This window comes from Cryptomeria japonica, chromosome 8 (genome assembly GCF_030272615.1).
Source record: "Cryptomeria japonica chromosome 8, Sugi_1.0, whole genome shotgun sequence".
Classification (NCBI taxonomy): Eukaryota; Viridiplantae; Streptophyta; class Pinopsida; order Cupressales; family Cupressaceae; genus Cryptomeria; species Cryptomeria japonica.
The window spans coordinates 716,422,784-716,440,917 of record NC_081412.1 but is presented as its reverse complement, the minus strand read 5'-3'; positions in this window follow the sequence as shown (position 1 = coordinate 716,440,917).

The window sequence follows — 18,134 nt, the reverse complement described above, 5'->3', positions numbered from 1 at the left end:
TTGGATGGGTTTCGAGCCAATGTTTTCCCTGTTGTGATGATGTCCGAGTCTTGATATGATGATTGAGAGTTTGCTGAAATTGCTTTCATTATGAAGTGCCAAGCTGATTGATTGTTTTAATGAGGATCTTGATTTTCTGTTGATGTGGATCTTTGATTTTTGCCTTGCGATTGAATTTGATGTCTGATATGAGTTTTGATTCATGATTTCCGATATGGTTCCTGATATGATTCTTGCGATATAGATTTTTGAGTTGCTTGTGTTATGGGTCTTTGATATGATTTCTCGATATGGATCTTTGATATGGTTTCGATATGGTTCTTTGATATGAGTCTTTGATGTGATTTCTCGATATGATGCTTGTGTTATGAGTCTTTGATTTTTGATATGGAACTTGATTGATTTTGATATGGGAATTGATTTTCGATATGGAACCTGATTGATTGCGATATGGGACTTGATTTTTGATATGGAACTTGATTTTCGATATGGGACTTGATTTTCGATATGGAATTTGATTTTCGATATGGAACTTGATTGATTTTGATATGGGACTTTATTTTTGATATGGAACTTGATTTGATGCTTCGTTGTTTCAAGTTGATTTTGTTTTGATTGGATATATCGGATAGATGTGGGAACTGATGATGGACATTTGTTGTTTTGCAAGCGCAACTTGGTGTACTTCAGTCACAAGAGCGGTTTTCGCGACCTTGGTCATTAATTTTGCAATTGACACAGGTCGATAGGGATGTGATTGAGAGATGCGGCTTGACTTCATTATTAGACATGCCTCAGTATATCATTAACCGGGGTTTGTTGACACCTTTGGCAGAGAGGTGGCACAGTGATACGAACGCCTTCCATTTGGGTATTGGCGACATAACAGTCACACCTGAGGACTGTTATCGCATTCTGCGGATTTCGATTATGAGGGCCTTGTTGCCATATGAGCAAACTTAGGAGGGTGAGACAGAAGCTCTCCACCGCATCTTCCAAGATGATCAGATTTGCAAATATGAGATCCCATGGCAGGAGTTTGTGGATCTTGATTATGCTCCTCTACCATATGTTCTAGCATGGTTTATTGGTGGATTCTTGTGTCCCGATCGTAGGTCGAAGGGACTAGCTGTTGGATGGGGTTTGGTTTTGGAGGACATGGTTACACAGGGATGCAGGTTTGCATGGGGGTCCTGCATGTTGGCCCACCTTTACAGAGAACTTCATCAGGTGGTGTATTTGTTGGTATTTTGAGATTGTTGGTAGTTTGCATAGAGATTGCATTAATGATATGTTGTCATTGATGTCAATTGAACCAGTAATAGTATGTATGTTATTATTGATATTGTTGTTTTTGATATTGGCTAGTAACCAGTAAGAAGAGCTTTATAGAAGATGTTGTAAACCTATATGTAAAGTTTGTGAGTTGAACCGGTGTAAAGGTGTAAAGGGTTAAACCTTTCTATGTAATGTAACTGGTAAACCCTATCAACTGTTAAACCCTAACCGATCAAGTTTGATGGTTTATTATCTGATGAGCGGTAATGATGAAGACACGTGTGATCATTGAATGAGGATATGTTTGAATTGTTTTGGCGCATTTGCTTATTGTCTAGGGAAGGAGCAAAGTGGATTGCATCTAATACATAATGTGTGATGAGTTACAAATTCCAATGGAGCAGTGATCATGGAGCGATTGGAATTTTCTTGAAGAATGTGAAGAGATTGTCATGATTTCTAATGGTCAAGATTGTACCGACTCGTTTGTAATCTCGATGATGAGAATTAGGTTTTTGTTATGTTACCAACCTAATTGATTTCTATTTAAGGTCGATGAAGTTGTTGTAAAGTATGTTGGCAAGATTGGTAGAAAACCTGTTGAGTGTGCACTTGCCCAACCAGTGAATGGATCTGCACTTTGAGTGAAGGCAGATTGAAGCTCACAAGGATCCGATCAAGCAAATATAGTGCTACTCAGATAGATCAAGAAAACTTGTTGTTTTCTAACAATTACAGCAAAAGTAAAATCCCTTAACTGGGTAAGCTCTAACAAGCTTGGTTACTCATTAAATCCTCCAACAAGGTGGTCCATTATCTTGGATTCTTAAATCCTCCAGGGAGGTTACTCCTAACAAGGTATTGTGCTTTTAATCAAGGCATATTTGTAAATCCTTTAACCGGGTGATTCCTAATCGAAATTAGTTCTTAACAGGACTTATTGTAAAGCTTTAATAGGCTTGGCTCCTGACAGGGTGAACTTCAGAAGAGTTCAGATAGCTATCCTTGTGAGTCTCGTCTCACCGTGGTTTTTACCTATTTGGGTTTTCCACTTATAAACATTTTTGTCAAGTGGTGAATGCTTTTATGGTTGTGATCTTATTTGTTGATTTGGTTAATTTCCGATAAGGCATCTTAAGTATAAGCATTGAGAGATGAATATGTTGAGTTATGATTAAGCATTGTTGATGTTTACAAGATTGAAGTTGTTTACTATTAAAGTTGTCATAACAGTTAAACCGGTTGATGTCAAGCATTCTTATGAATATTGATCTTGACTAAGATATTTTTACTTTGTTTGACTGAGTTTGAGTTTGGGAACTTTGTATCAGTTTTTCAATATACTGATTCACCCCCCCTCTCAGTATTCTACTGGATACTTATTCTTTCATCATACCATCGGTATCTAAGATACAATAGTTTGTCAGCAAGAGTGACGTTATTACAGGTGTGGGCTTGAGAGCACATTCTTATGTCGAGACCACTTACAGATAGGGATAGGCCATTTGGACGGGCCTATGCATAGGTGTATATAGGTATAGTTGTCTAGCGTATGCTGAGCAAACTAGAGCACTTGTGGAGAGTGTTGGATGATATTGATACGGTCATCTGGAGACCATATATAGACTGTGAGGTATGGGTGGAGGATGGGCTAGAGATGCCCTATGTTTATATGTTTAGATATCTGATCTGGCGGATGCCCTTTATTATCGAGCGATTCTTGCATAGCCGTGTGCAACGACAGTATGGGAGACAATAGGGGATGTCGCAGGGAGCTTACTTATATGCTCGCCGGAGACAGGATGTGCCCGAGTGGGGGCCCACATTAGATAGCATAGCTACAGTAGAGGAGTATATGACATTAGCAGGTCAGATCTGGGATTACGGAGCTGGGGTTGTGGATGCGGGGATGATAGAGGAGTTCTCGACCTACTTCGTGGCACATGCAGTGGCACGAATATCAGATCCAGCAGAGATGATACATGCTTTTGATGATGAGGAGGATGAGCAGCCATAGAGGGGAGGGGGAGTTAGACAGAGAGATGAGGAGGGAGAGGAGGTTGGAGATGGAGGTGGGGATGATGGAGGAGGTGATGGAGGAGGTAGAGGAGGAGGTGGTGGAGGAGGTGGTGGAGGTCATGGTGGAGATAGAGGAGGTTTGGGGAGAGGGAGAGAGGATGAGGTGGCGATGGAGGGAGGGATAGAGGATGAGATAGAGGATGAGGTGGTGATGGATGGAGAGGAGGAGGACTACTCCTTGGTATTGGTGGTACAGGTAGGGTAGGTGCAGTGTTAGCAGCTACGGGGGGTACAGAGGAGGATAGGCGACCCGCCCAGAGGACGATATTAGACGTTCTACCTCCACCGATGCCTCAGATAGGGATAGGCCTAGGTGGGAGTATGACACAGGTACCCGTTCAGATTAGGGTACCTACCCATCGAGAGGACTCTCATATTAGAGCCTTACAGGTCACAGTGCAGTAGATACAAGTACAGGTACTAGCACAACGATGCCATATTACATAAATTACGGCAGAGCGGGATATAGAGAGAGAGCGTCGGGGTCGGGTAGAGGAGCTTGCAGAGAGATTGCAGAGAGCGATAGGTGGTGCCTCAATGCGAGATACATTGAGGGAGATATGGTATATGGCCAAGGAGGCTGAGTACTATAGGAGGTTATATGAAGATCTAGTCCCGAGAGAGTAGAGATCTCCTAGCTATGTAACCAGTCGGTCTGGGGGGAGTTAGACGGTGACAAAGAGAAGAGGTGTTACGGGGCCTTCTCGACATGATCCACCTGAGGGAGATCCAGGAGCTGGGACATTTGTTGCGAGACCATCAGCCTCAGGAGATCGTCATACCTGAGAGACCTGTCTCTGTTGTATTTTGATCATTTTGTTGTATTTTGACGGACATGATACCCCTTGTGTACATTTCGACCATTTTTTAGATATATATGGCACTAATTTCTCTGATTCACATGTGATGTGTTATGGATGATGATTTATGATATGCATTGATATGATGTTGTGATGATGATGTAATGCTTAGATGGTAATGCTTTTGATTTCGATTATGATGTACGAGTGATAAAAATAAAAATATGATGATGCTTTGTTTATCTTGATTTTGTTGATGTATGATGTGAGATGTATCTTGAAAATGAGATGTATGATAATGATATGATGAAATGATACTAATGTAAGATTAAAATGATACGTAACTAAATGCAAGTGTAAAATGATATGCAGCTAATTGATCACCCTCTTTTTCTTGTTGTCATTCCTATGTAGTCACATGTTGTTGCTCTGTTTTTGTTTGTCATCATTGAGCTTTTGATATGTTGGGAGTTTATACAAGCATAATGGTATAGTTGAACCATAATGACCTGAGTAAAACATACATGGATTTTGGTATTGCAAGATGACACAAGCGTCGAGGTATAATTAAACCAAGACGACCTAAGTGTTGCTTTCGTATAAACATACAAGAGTTAACCCTTTGTATGCGCAAAGTGGAACAATGTCTTCAGTGATATGTTTCCAATCATGTCTCAAGACAAAATTTGCACAGTACAAGTGATCGCCTCACAGATAGAAAACCAAAAAAATAAAAATATATTAGACTCCCCTGCGATTTTCTCTAGCTCGATGCATCGTTGAGAAATTCAAGAGATCCAATGACTAAAAAAATTGAAGTGCAAAACAGTCAAAACTTCATGCAATATGTAAACAAATTATAATTCAAAAAATCATCCATCATGTGTGTGTTGAAGTTGTTAATGGGATCAGTGCTTTATTTTCTCTATGGAAGAGTTGTTGTTGGCAGGGTGTCCTTAGAGTGTTGTGATTCTTGTTTGCTTGTGGTTGGGATTTTTTGAAGTCAGAGGAACACTGCCCATGGTGATAGATACCAATTGATGTGGATATCCACAGTGATTAGCAAGCCATGGTGAGATATGATGAACTGGTCTTTAGATAAGCAAGGACAATGACTATGTTAAGTATGTCCAAGATAATGTTGTGTATAAAGTGTCGGGTGATAGCCATTAGCTTTGACTTCGGATGCAAAAGATATGAGTAATGATAGATAGAGGAGCTGCTCCCTCACAAATAGCGCATGTTGCCAGGTTTTCACCATTTGTTTTTATTGCACCTTTTTATTGTTTTTCTTATTTTTTTGTATTTTTCTGATGTTTTGATTTTGATTTTGATTTTGATTTTATTTTACTTTTTCCGTGCATTAGGCCACTCAAATATAGAATTTCTTCAGATGGATGTTATTGGTTGGTTCATCAAGCACATTTCCTTCTGAAGTTGTTAGCTGATAGGCGCCTTATCCATAGGCTAATATGATGACATAGGGACCTAACCAATTAGGTTCAAACTTCCCCTTCTTTTCTTGATCCTATTGATTTATGGGATTTTCTTTGAGTACAAGATTACCGACTTTAAAAATCCTAGGGATGACTCTGTGGTTGTAGCTTTTGCACATGCCTTGCTGGTATGCTTTGAGGTGATCATAAGCATGTTGTCATTTTTCATCCAGAAGCTCTAGTTCTTGCAATCTGTTGACCCGATACTCCTCATCTGGTATGAGGCCTTTTAAAGAGACTTTGAGTGATGGAATTTCTACCTCAAGAGGTAAAATTGCTTCTGATCCAGACACCAATGAATATGGCATAGCTCCTGTAGGTGTCTTGATGCTAGTCCTATATGCCCAAAGTGTTGGATTGAGTTGCACATGCCAATCCTTACCTGCATCATCTATTGTCTTCTTTAGGATTTTCAAGATTGTTTTATTTGACGCCTCTACTTGACCATTCCACTGTGGGTAGTAGGGTGTAGAGAAACGATGTTGGATTTTGAATTGTTCACATAGTTATTGCACATCCTGATTTTTGAAAGGATGCCCGTTGTCTGTGATGATGGAACTGGGAATGCCATATCTGTAAATTAGATAATTGAGAATAAATGAGGCAATCTGTTTTCTAGTTATTGTGGTCAGTGGGACTGCTTTAATCCATTTTGTGAAATACTCTGTCGCAGTGATAATGAACTTGTGTCCATTTGAAGAGGAAGGATGGATTTTCCCTACTAAATCAAGTCCCCACTAACAGAAAGGCCATGATGTTGTAAATGGTTGCAACTCTTGTGCTGGTGCATGGATAAGATTTTTATGGATTTGGCACTTACGACATTTCTTTGCAAATTGATAAGAGTCTTTCTCCATTGTCGGCCATTAATATCCCATTCTCAGAAGTTTTTTAGCGAGAGTAGGACCACTTGATTGTGTGCCACAGATACCCTCATGAAGCTCATGTAAAGAAGAGTCAGATTCATTACGATCAAGGCAACAAAGAAGAGTACCATCTAGACCTCGACGATAAAGGGTGTCAACGGTTAAAGTATAACGGGCAACTTGCTAGATAAAGTTGTGTTTATTATTACAAGTTAGGTCAATGGGTAGGGTATTGGTTTTAAGGTATTCATAGATTGTCCTGTATAAAGGAGAGTCTGAACCGGTTAAGGCATAGATGATGTGGGATGTAGAATTCTCATAGGTTGGGGAAAACAGTTGCTCTACTAGGAACTCATAACAACTTTGTTGCTTTGGAATTTATAGCAGTGAAGTGATAGTGGCCATTGCATCGACCACTATGTTGTCCAACCTTGGTATTTGCTCGAAGGTGATATGTACAAAGTACTGTTTGAAGTCATCCACCATTCTTTTGTATGGCAACACCTTGTCATCTTTTGTCTGATATTCATTGTTGATATGATTTATAACTAGTTTGGAATCTCCATAGACTTTTAATTCTGTGATTCTCCATTCCACAGCCATTTTGATTCCTGTGACTAGGGCTTCATACTCAAAGATGTTATTGGTGCATGGAAACATGAGTATATACGATCTTGGAATGGTGTGTCCTTCAGGGGTGACGAACAAGATGCCGACACCGGAGTCATGTTGAGTGTAGGAACCGTCAAAGTACAGGGTCCATTGTTTGGGTGTGACAGTAAGGACATACCTGTCTGGAAATTCTACTTTCATTGGTTGCTTATCGGGTAATGGTGCTTCAGCTAATTGATCTGCAATTACTTTTCCCTTGACAACCCAACGCTCCATGTATTGGATACCAAACTCACTAAGAATCATGACCCATTTAGCCAGTCGGCCGGTGAGAGTTGTTTTGCTAAGTAAATACTTGAGAGGATCAATTTTTGCTACTAGCTTGATTGTGTGAGATAGCATGAAATGTTAGAAGTTTTGAGAGGCGAATACCACAACTAAACAAGCCTTCTCAATGAATGTGTAATTTAGCTCATATCCATTTAATGTTTTGGTGATGTAATATATAGCTTGTTCCTTGCCTTCTTGATCTTCTTGTGCTAACAGTGCCCCCAATGATATGTTCGTTGTTGATATGTAGAGAATGAGCGGCTTTCCTGCTATTGGTGGTACTAGAACTGGTGGATTCATTAGATATTGCTTGATTTGATCGAATGATTTCATACACTTAGCTTTCCATCTGAATGGTATGTTCTTATGTAGCAGATGATTGAATGGTAGACTTTTATTTGCTAGTTGGGCTATGAATCGCTTGATTGACTGTAGCCGTCTCTGTAGAGATCTAAGTTGACTAATGTTCCTGGGAGGTGGCATCTCCATGATGGCCTGTACCTTCGGTGGATCTACTTCAATGCCCTTTGTTGACACAGTGTAGCCTAATAATTTACCTGATGTCACCTCGAAGACACACTTCTTGGGGTTTAGCCTGACTTTGAAACATTTTATCTAATATGCCCAGATGTTCTGCCCGGGTGAATGACTTAGCCAGTAAATCATCCACATAGTCCTCCATGAAGGTATGCATCATATCATGAAAGATTGTCGTCATTGCTCTTTGATAAGTTGCCACAACATTCTTCAAGCCAAATGACATGAAATTCCAACAATACGTTCCCCAAGGACAGGTGAACGTTGTTTTATCTTGATCCTCTTGAGCTATCTTGATTTGATTTAACCAGAGAAACCATCCATTAATGAGAGCATTGCATGGCTCGCTATGAGGTCCACAATTATGTCAATGTTGGACAAAGGAAACTCATCCTTTGGACAGGATTTATTGACGTCTCTATAATCTGTGCATATTCTAATGCTTCCATCTGGTTTTGAAACTGGTAAAATGTTTGAAATCCATTTAGCATAGTCTATAGGTCGAATGAATCCGACGTCTAATAACTTCTTTAGTTCAGCTTCGACCATTAATGCTACATGCAGATTCATCTTTCTTAATTTTTGTTTAACTGGCTTAGCTCCTGGAGCAATAGATAAATGATGCATGATTAAGTTTGGATCTATTCTGGGCTTATCAACATAGGACCAAGCAAAATTGATTTGCTTTTCTGTGAAGAATCTGATAAACTCTAGTTTTTCTTCTTCGGTTAGTGATTCTGCTCAGTGTATGTTTTTAGCCGTTGCTTATGTACCAATGTTGATGTATTGAGTGGGCTCAATCAATATGGGTGATCGCTCCTGATAGTGTTCAGGAAGAGTGTCAAGTCTCCCATCCCTAGGTGCCTTAAAAAGGTTTTCACCCTCAGATGCATCCTTTAGTTTGACTTTTTTGTGATATAGTGCTGCGATTGAATGGTTTTCAACATTACATCCTTTGTTTCTTTCATTTTTTCGACTGAGAGACTTGGCACCCTCCCGATTGCAAATATTGTTATTTCATTCGCTGGTAGACTCTGTTTTTAGGTTGACTGTTCATAGGTAATGGACAATGGACGCGTCATCTGGGAAAATAGGTATATCATGGTGTTCGAGTTCGTCCCAATCTATCAAATCATGAAATATGTGTTGTAGAGAGTCATTTGGTGGGTCGAGGTCGGTTGCGGTAAGTGTCATGATAGAGGTATCGTTAAGGTTATATGTGATGTTGGTTAAGTTAATGATATTGTCAAGGTCTTCGATGGTATCATCTTCCGTGTAGACTTTCTTGTAGTGCATTTGCTCGTTTTCCTTAGATTCGTAGATATGTTGTGGACCGAATTCAAGTAATCTAGACTCTGTGCCTTGTCCTTCCTGAGAAAGGGGTGTATGTATAGCATCTTTAGGGACATCTGAACAACTGCCCCATTCATAGTCATTAGAATCCATTTCAGAAGTGTTGTCCCAGAGTCTTTCAGTGCTGTGGACGGGTATGTTATAGGGTGACAAGAGATCCCTAATAATTGATACCAGTTTTGTAGTTTTCTCTTATTCTGAATCAGAGCCTGCTTGTACCCTTTGCATTTTTTCATACACTATTTCTCCTTGGGGAGTAGTGATTTCTTCAGGAGGTGACTCTGCCTTGTTTTGAATGAACATGGTGCACTTCCTCATAAGATGCTTCTTCCTTTTGAAGGATTAGTTCCTCTTTTCATTTTTCTTTTTCCTGGTGTTCTCGCTCTTTCTTTCCTTATTGTTTATGCTGCTTGGTGTAGTGCCTCTTGCCATGAGTCCTTATTGCATTTCTTCTTTGCTTTCCACTGAGGTTTTTGATATTTATTTTGTTTTTGCCATGGGGGTATGTTGTGTCCATATCCCAGTCCTATTTTGTCTCGAGAAAATTGGGAAGGAGGATCTAGTGGTTCTGTAATGCCTTCTTGATGCTTACCTATAGGTCCTTTGTCGCTGTATCCCATCCGTTGCATGATCAGGAATCCTTTTCCATACTGATGTGTTGGTATGGCTACCTCCATAGTAGTAACTTTGACTTCTCCCTCATCCTTGTATAGCCAACTGAGGATGTATTTCTCTTCTAATTCATGTGCTAGTGTGCCCAATTGGATAAACTTGCCATCAAATTTGGTGATAGGCTATGTTGCGTGATGTGTCGATGTGGAAGGTTATCCATGAGATTTTGGTGATACCGACAATTTGGATAGGCACATGGGTTCGAAAGAGTATTCTCCCATGCCTTGCTCTTTGATTTTCATCTTTTGTTTGAAATCCATGGATAAAGATTTGAGCTTTCCTTGATGATGATCTAGTGCTGAGGCATTTTGAGCTTCCCTGTTGTGTGGAACCAAGCTGTCTTGAGCTGCCCCCATAGCATTGCAATGTTAAAAGGGGTTGTTGTCAACCGAGATGGAAATATCTTATCCATTATATGGGAGTTTGACACACTAATGGTAGGTTGACGACACTGATTGCATTTCATGTATCCAAGGATGACCCAATAAAATATTGTATGTTAAGTCTATGTCTAAGACTTGGCACATAGTGTCCCTTTGTATCGGTCCTACCTGAATAGGTAGTGTCACTGTTCCCTTGGATGATCTTTCTTCATCATCATATGACTTGATGGTGATCCTTTTGTGTGGATCAATAGACTATTTAGAGAAGCCTAATGCACAGATAAGTTTTAAAGTGCATATATTGAGACCAACTCCCCCATCTATTAATACTTTTTTAACTCGATGTTTGTAGACTAAGACTTCAATATGAAGGGGAGTATTATGTGGATGACTCAAAGAGATATTATCATGTTTGAAAAAGGTGAGATTATGAGGCCCTGTCATATGAGCCACCATGGCTTGAAATTTGTCAATATCCAGATCTCGAGGCACATTTGTTTCAACTAGTGCTTGTTCCAAGATGTCCTTATGTTTTGGTGAAAGTTTGAGTAACTCGAGTATGGATATCTGAGTAGGAGTTCTCTGTAGTTGACTTACCAAATCATATCGAGTCTTGAGGATAGTGATCGATGTTGATGTATGCCATTTCAAGACATATTTTTGAGCTCTGGTCGTCACATTGATTGATGTATGGTCTTGTTTCTCTTTGATTTTTATGAAATTTACTTGGTTATCATCCATTGATATGTGATTGATAGTGTTGTTGTATAGATGATTTATGTGAGCTCCCCATGTATTGTTTGATGATGAAGCTCCTTCCTTGTTGTAATTTGGAAGAGGATTTTTAAAGGCGTCATGATCACCATTCATTTTGAGACCATCAGCTGTTAAATCACCCCCTATCGATCATATCTTGAACAATATTTTTAAGCCTCATGCAATCATTTGTGTGATATCCTTTGTTTCGATGAAAATCATAGAAATGCGAGTCATTCCACCAAGGTGGTTTGATTTGGGGTTCGAAATTGTTTACGGCTGGCAATGTGATAATCTTGTTTGCTAGGAGTTCGCGAAATGTTGATTCTAAGGATTGCCCCAATGGTGTGTATATGCGTCTATTTGGGAAATTGTTGGTGTTACCCCTTTGATTTGGATTAGTTCCTCGATTAGTGTTGTTTCCTTGGGTATTGTTGTTGGCAGTTGAATTTGTATATGGTGAAAATGGATAACAATGATAACAATATTGAAAGACTAAAATGGATTCAACCACCAAAACCCTAGCCTAACAATGAACAAAGATCCACCATAACATATGAAGATTACCTAAGACAATGCAAATAACTCAAAATCACAAAGATTATACCATCACATGTCCAATAGGGTTTTGATCTCCATTCTTCCTATCTCCATTGATCTTGCTTGATATATTTGCTCTCAGATTTTTATATGCACAAGAGCTCAACAAAGAACGGATTGTGGTTGCAAGTGGAATTGTAGTGTAGTCAATTGATCAAGTAGTTAGGGTTTGACAATGAAGAAAGCATCTCCTTAAATAGAAGACACAATAAGAAATGTAGGGTTAAGATTGAGAGGTGTAAAAAGAGAGGTCGGCTAGGATTAGAGGGTAGGTAAAAGAAATAGTAAAATAATGAAAGAGGTAGGTAGTGTATGAATTAAGAGATGAATGACATGTGTCATGTGTAGAAAAGGATAATGAATTAATTAAATAAATAAAGATTTATTTAATTAATAGAAGAATAAGACAATTAAATAAATACAAGTATTTATTTAATTTAGGAAAGGGATAATTTAAATAAATAAATGTATTTATTTAAATGAGAAATAAGGCTAGAAGAGGATAAATGAATTAATTAAATAAATAAAAATTTATTTAATTAATAGAAGAATTAGGCTTAGATAATTAAATAAATAAAATATTTATTTAATTAGACATGACAATTTTGGGTGTCTACATTTTGCCCCTCTTTGAGACAATGCGGCTTGTCGCGTTGTTTCAAAGAAGATAAGATGAACTGATACAAAGTTGCCCCAGTATGGGAATAATATGCCCCCTCGAGAGATTGGATGAAAATGTCTGAAAAGATTGCAAACAATCTCTCAATAAGAAAGACGAGATAGAATGGACTGATCAGATAAAGTGACAAAGTCACGGGATGAGAAAGACTGACTCGGGAAATGAAGGCCAGGGCTAGGATAGGCTATAAGATAGACCACGGGCAAAAGACATCCTCATTGTCATCCACACCCTTAGAAGATCACAATGCAGAGCGAGAAAAGAGCAGCAGCAGTCAGTAGCGATGGCATTCATTCATAGATTCGACCGTGTCCGCCGATTCCAGCGACCAGCCGATGCAGGAGAGCCGGTAAGTACCCGAAAACCTCCTCGTACTTTCACGCATTTCGAGTTTTGTCATAAATGCATGTTTAGGAGCAATTAATGTGCTAGGAATAGGATAGTTTAAAAGGTGCAAAAACGCGCAACCGCGTCTGTGTCAGCGCCAGGCGCGTCTGTGTTCAACAGGCGCGTCTGTGTTGGGTCCAGGCGCGTCTGTGCCTGGAACCGCGTTTGTGTTGAATGCGGACGCGTTTGTGAAATGTAGCAGCGTCTGTGCTTTATAAAAGCGTTTATGTAATGTAGGGACGTCTGTGTTCCCTGGTCGCGTTTGTGTCTGGCATAGGCACGTTTGTGTTCATAAAACGCGTCTGTGTTGCAGAAGCGCGTTTGTGCAGTCTATAAGTGCGTTTATGAGTTAAAAGCGCGTGTGTGTTGTAAAAGTGCGTTTGTGTGTTTAAATGCATGGTTTTAGTCTTTTAGGTCAAATCGGCAGTTCTATGATGAACATACGCTGTCGATTGGATAAGCTGCTGAGAGGATACACTCAAGCAAGTCCTCTAGAAAGATTAGGATAGATCTAGGCACTTTGTGATGAACAGGGAGCACCAAGATAGGCAGCACTTTGTGATGAACAGGGAGTGCGAATGTGAGTGACACTTTGTGATGAACAGGGAATGTCATACACGTAGTACTTTGTGATGAACAGGGAGCACTACTAGGATAGATAGCAACACTTTGTGATGAACAGTGAGTGTCACTAGGATAGATAACCAGATGCATTTAAGTAGCAAGTAGCATTTTGTGATAAACAGTGAATGCCACGATAACTGACAAGATTGATTGTGTGACTGCAGGAGTATTTGCCGATGTTAGAGTCACGGGAGAGATTCCCGTCGACTCAGAGACTGCGACCAGAGTTGTCGATTCAGGACATGATTTCCATTGAGGAGATGGGTCTCACACATATGCTCTATGTGCCCGAGTTTCGGGCCAACATGGGGTTGCTGACTGCGTTGGCCGAGAGATGGCACTCAGAGACGTGCACGTTTCACCTACCGATGGGTGAGATGACAGTGACATTAGAGGATGTATACAGGATTCTGCATGTTCCTATTGATGGAGAGTTGATTCCCTACGACCGTGACGGTGACAGGGAGGCATTGAGATGGGTTTTTCAGGATCCCGATTTGGAGATGCGAGCAGGTCATGTAGCCTGGGATACCATGACTACCACAAGTTTAGCATTGCCGGTAGTTATTGGGGGAGTCATCAGTGGGTATTTGTGTCCAGACAGGGCCACACGAGGATTGGCAGTGGGCTGGGGAGGGGCATTGGAGACGCTGATGGCAGAGCACACTAGGTATGCATGGGGGCCATGTGTCCTGGCACATTTGTATTATGAGCTGCATCAGTTTGTGTACCACGGATCAGTGGGTTTGGGCTGCGGCGTGACTCTCTTGCAGGTGTGGGCCTATGAGCACCTTCCCATCACACGGCCCATTCATTTCAGAGGCAGAGGACAGGGACAGAGTTTCGTGCACCTGTATGACATGATCACATCCCAGCCTCGGATTGGGAGATTGGAGCATTGGAGGCGAGTCATTGATGATATAGACATGGTCATCTGGAGGCCGTACCTGGGGTGCGAGGAGTGGGAGGATGACGCGCTGGAGCTACCCTATGTGTTCAGGAGCAGGTATCTGATTGGGCGGATGCCCTATATTCTGGAGAGGCAGCTTATTGATAGGGTGTGCAGGCAGTTTGGGCGGATCCAGCGGATGCCACGGGGCTCGGGCATGTATGCCCGTACGGTCAGAGATCAGGTGCAGTTTGGTCCACTACTATCATATGATCAGGCGGTGACGCAGCTAGCGGAGATGATGTCGATGCCATGGGACATGTGGCCAGAGGTAGATGATGCAGGGATGGACGCAGAGTATTCTGCGTATTGGGCAGAGCATCCATTTCCCAGATTGACAGATCCGGCAGAGCCACTGGATGGAGAGGGTGGAGGAGATGATGATGATGGAGGAGGGGATGGAGGTAGGGGTCGGAGGAGGCGGAGGGGAGTGGTGGGAGAGAGGCGGGTGGCACCTCGGAGGGAGGGAGGACAGGAGAGAGCAGCTCCGGTGGTAAGAGGACGGGGTGGACTGCCCCTACAGGTGCCAGCAGCACATGGTCTTAGACAGGGACCGAGACAGGTACAGGCAGAGGGACAGAGACAGGTGCAGCCATAGGTACCTATACAGGCACAGGGACACGTGCAGGCAGAGGTTGAGGGACAGGTACCTGTAGGGGAGGAGCCACAGGCGGAGGCGGAGAGCGGAGACTCTGAGGAGGATGAGGTGTTGAGGCTGCGGGAGATCTGCCAGGGCCAGGCAGATGAGATTGAGGATTTGGTGCGGGAGAGGAACCACCTCAGGATCAGGGTCCGAGACACAGAGCGGGAGAGGGATCAGGCCATCCAGAGATACACAGAGGCCGAGACAGCTCTGAGAGCAGGTAGGCGGGCAGCAGAGGATGCAGGGGCAGGCTACGCATATGTTTTGCGAGCCGGAGAGGAGATCGCCTACTGGAGGGATCTATACTATGCAGTCGTGCCAGCAGATCAGCGGGCTAGGAGCTTCCATAGATCGTCGCGCACAGCGACGACTACGGGAGGGAGCCGTAGGAGACAGGCATCCAGCGGTGGGGTTATGGGGCCTCCACCACCACCAGAGAGACAGGGGGATCCCGGGGCGGGTCCTTCTATAGCTCAGATTCCGTCGAGGCCAGGCGGCTCCGAGGGAGGGAGTTCCTCATAGCTATAGTGGGCTCCCATTATATCAGTATATGTATCATTGTTGTATTGTAGACACCTGCGGGTGATTCTTTTGTAGCCATATGATTCTTTTGACATCATTGTATCATGACACATTTTGATTATATATGAGATGAGTCACCATTTTTTGCGGTAGCTATATGCATGTGTACCTTATGTGATACATGTTTTATGATATGGATGCTTATATGATGCAATGCAATATATCTTTGTTCTTTTATGTTGTATATGTAATGCATGATGCAAATGTGAATGTATGTAATGCAAATGAATATGATAATGCAAATGATTATTTACATAATGAAAATGTGAGATGTGCTGACATGTGTTGTATGCAGGATGTGATGCAATTGTGATATCTATATGTATGTATGAAATGCTTATATGTGGTGATGCAGGTGTAACTATATGAAATGCAAATATTTTTGGTGTGTCATTATACTCAGTCATGTGATAGCGGGCTACACGGACTCAAGAAGGACAATGGAAGTCAATCAAGAAAGGGGGATGGAAGACAGAAGATATGAACGTGAAAGAGCTTCTTGTGCGTTATCATCATTGAGCTTTATTATGGCAGGTAGGTGATGACAATCGAGGCATATGTTCGACCCAGAAAGTCATTGTACCCATTTGCATGGAGATAAGACAGTCACAAACAAGGAATGCCCCAGTTCATACTAGACTCACAGTGTCCTCATATCCTTGGACAAGTCATAGCATTACTAAAAGACAATCCACAGACAGCAAATGCAAATAGGTGACGATACCCCATCCTCGCCTTTCTAGTCAAAGACATCTTGGAGATAGAATCTCTAGTCAAAGACATCCTGGAAAAGCTAAAAGACATGTCACCAAAAAGATAAAATCAAAAGAAAACCAAGACTCGACACCAACATCCACTGTAGTCCTCAAGTTTAGTGTCTCTTGTCACTTGTATAAGTCGAATTTTGATTGTGGTCACAATGTTCACTTTCACAAAAAGGATAGATTAACACTGAACCATATGTTGTCTGAGTCTGTTGAAAGATTTGATTTGTTGAAGCCCATTGTTGCTACTGCGTCTCATCTGAAACTGACTGAATCCATGAAACTGATACTTTATTGCGGAGAAGATGGAACTTTATTGTGGACTGGCGATGCAGATGTTGCTTTATTGCGGATTGTGCGCAGATAGACTTGAAGGAAGCTGGAAGAAACTGTACTCCTCGAAACATGTGATGTTCTCAGTTCCATGCCCATTACTAGACGTAGGAATTGGTCGTAGTCACAGATAGGATCTGATTTATTATGGATGGAAAAGGGAGTGAAAAGGGAGGGTTATGGATGGCTAACCAATCTTAGGTAGATCAATAACAAGCCATGATGGGAATGGGTAAGTTTATTGTGAGTGAATAGGTTGTGAGTGTGTGCAAAGTGAAAGAATGAAAGTGAATCCTGAAGGAGGGAGGAGCAAAGTCTCTACGCATGGCGCTGGTGACCCAGTTTTCACCATGGTAGTTGCCCAGGGCGCCACCGAAGTGGTTTTCACCATTGGACGAAATTATTTTTCTTTACTTTTTTCGATTTTTCAATTTTTTTTTGTGTCACAAGGCGCCTGTTTGCCAGGTTTTCACCAAGTAACGATTTTTTTGTTTTATAATTTTTTTGTATTTTTGAAATTTTTTGATTTTTTTTTTTTGTATTTTTGAATTAGGATATTCTGATGAGCTATGTGTAGAACCTACGAAGGTGCATGCTGTTGATAGGATCCTCCAAAGGTTCACCTTCTGTAGTAGAGAGCTGATATGCCCCAGATCCATATGCTGCTGTGATGATGTAAGGACCAAGCCAATTTGGTTCGAACTTGCCCTTCTTATCTCTGTCTTGCTGATTTTTGGGGTTCTCTCTGAGGACTAAGTCACCTACCTCAAATGTGCGAGGCTTGACCTTGTGATTGTAACTGCGACTCATTCGTTGTTGGTAAGCCTTGAGATGATTAAAAGCAGTGTGTCGTCGTTCCTCCAGCAGTTCTAGTTCTTGTAAGCGGGAGACCCTATAGTCTTCATCGTTGATTATGTTTCTCAAGGAGACCCGTAAAGAAGGTAGCTCGACCTCAATAGGCAAGATGGCTTCAACGCCGTAGACAAGTGAGTAGGGTGTAGCTCCTGTAGGTGTGCGGACACTGGTACGATAGGCCCAAAGTGCGGGATTGAGTTGGACATGCCAGTTACGGCCAGCGTCGTCGACTATCTTTTTAAGGATTTTGAGAATTGTTTTGTTAGACGCCTCAGCTTGGCCATTACCTTGGGGGTAGTATGGTGTGGAGAAACGGTGAGAGATATGGAAGCGGTCATAGAGTTCACGAACATCCTGGTTCTTGAAAGGACGCCCGTTATCGGTGATAATGGAAGTAGGAATCCCGTATCGGCAAATGATGTAGTTCAGGATGAAAGTAGCGATTTGTTTCCCAGTAACTTGTGTGAGAGGCACGGCTTCAATCCACTTTGTGAAATACTCTGTGGCTGTGATAATGAATTTATGTCCATTGGAAGAAGGAGGGTGAATCTTGCCT